The sequence below is a fragment of the Buceros rhinoceros genome, unplaced genomic scaffold, assembly GCF_000710305.1.
Source record: "Buceros rhinoceros silvestris isolate BGI_N320 unplaced genomic scaffold, ASM71030v1 scaffold26923, whole genome shotgun sequence".
Classification (NCBI taxonomy): domain Eukaryota; kingdom Metazoa; phylum Chordata; class Aves; order Bucerotiformes; family Bucerotidae; genus Buceros; species Buceros rhinoceros.
The window spans coordinates 13,737-14,989 of record NW_010405787.1 but is presented as its reverse complement, the minus strand read 5'-3'; the positions used below and the strand labels follow the sequence as shown (position 1 = coordinate 14,989).

The following is a 1,253-nucleotide window of genomic DNA, read 5'->3' as shown; positions in this document are numbered from 1 at the left end:
TAGGGATGCCTATACTGGTCTGAAACTGGAATGCTTTAATGCACTGAGACCAACACTCCTGCTGAGCTTGAGGTCCCTGAACCTGTGGAGATGCAGAGGGAAAGTCAAAACAGAGCAGTAGTGCCCTAATTCCAGGTTAAGGTGCTTGGTCTGGAGCGCTTGGGCAGGAGAACCTGGAGCCCCTGTCCCTGCCATGCTCGGTGTTACCAGCCAGCTGTGCTCTGCCTGCTTCGGCCCCCGCTCCGGTAGCGGGGCCATGGGGGACTCTGGGCTTAGACCTCAGAGCCTCGGGCCTTAACCCCTGCTCCCTGCCCTGCCAAGCAGGGTGCTTAGCTCCCCTCTCCCCTGCTGAAATGGAGAGGAAGAAGAGTTGTCCTCACCCTGTCCACCTGGCTGCCAGGCAGCTCAGCTGGCTCTTCAGCATCCTCCCGCTTCCTGCAGGTGCCTCGACTGGAACTGCCCAGCTGCAGCCCCGGCTTGTTTCCCAGGTGAAGTGTGGAGGGGGTGTAAGCTCCTGGCCTGGGTCTGTCCTGCCCCTCGCCCGCCCGCAGGCCTCTGCTGTGTTTGCCCTGCTACGGGTGAGCTAGTGTGGTGCTGAAGCTCCTGCAGGGTAGCAAGAAGTACGTGGGACCCAGCTTGCTCTTCCAAGGGCCTCCGGAGCCAGACTGGTCCTTCACTGGGAGAGTTGTTGGCGTTCTCCAGAAGTCTACTGATGGTGTCCACAGCTACAGGAATGTGCTTGGCTCCTGGGTAGCCCAGGATGTCTTCCCTGCCCCTTGTGTGTAGGGTGGCGAACCCAAGGACCGTTGCTAGCTCAGTTGCCCCTGGCAGGGAGGACCAGGAGAAAACCCCTCTGGCCTGGCTGAGGTGCTTGAGGGAGGTGAAACCATGACTGCCATTCCCTTGAGGATGATCATCAGTGACCGTAACGGGACCCTGAGAGCAAGGGTTAGACACCCAAATTTAATGGTGCCTAGTGGGGGAGAGAAACTGCTCCCTGGAAGTGGAGGGTATCAAGGAGGCCTTCGGCCAGATCTTTTCCTTCTGGGACCTTAGCAGCTTGCCAACTGGAGGGCAGGAGCCAGCTTTCAGAGAGGTCTTCTGGTCTGAAGAACTGGCCTGAGGCTGCAGGGAGTCACCTGTATAGGCGGGACTCTCTGCCCGAGGGGGTCTGTACGTGGTGACGTGACCCGAAGCCGTAGGGAGCTGGTGTAGCCCCTCGAGGCCCACGGCCCAGCTTGCCGCTGAAGAGC

At 59.9% G+C, this 1,253-nt stretch overlaps 1 protein-coding gene across 1 annotated transcript in view; it reads left to right on the top strand.

Annotated features, from left to right (window-relative positions):
• Positions 1 to 1,253, top strand: part of RBPMS2 (RNA binding protein with multiple splicing 2) — a gene marked incomplete at its 5' end in the record, with an annotated part of 15,226 nt that overhangs the window by 4,802 nt on the left and 9,171 nt on the right. The window lies entirely within an intron of this gene.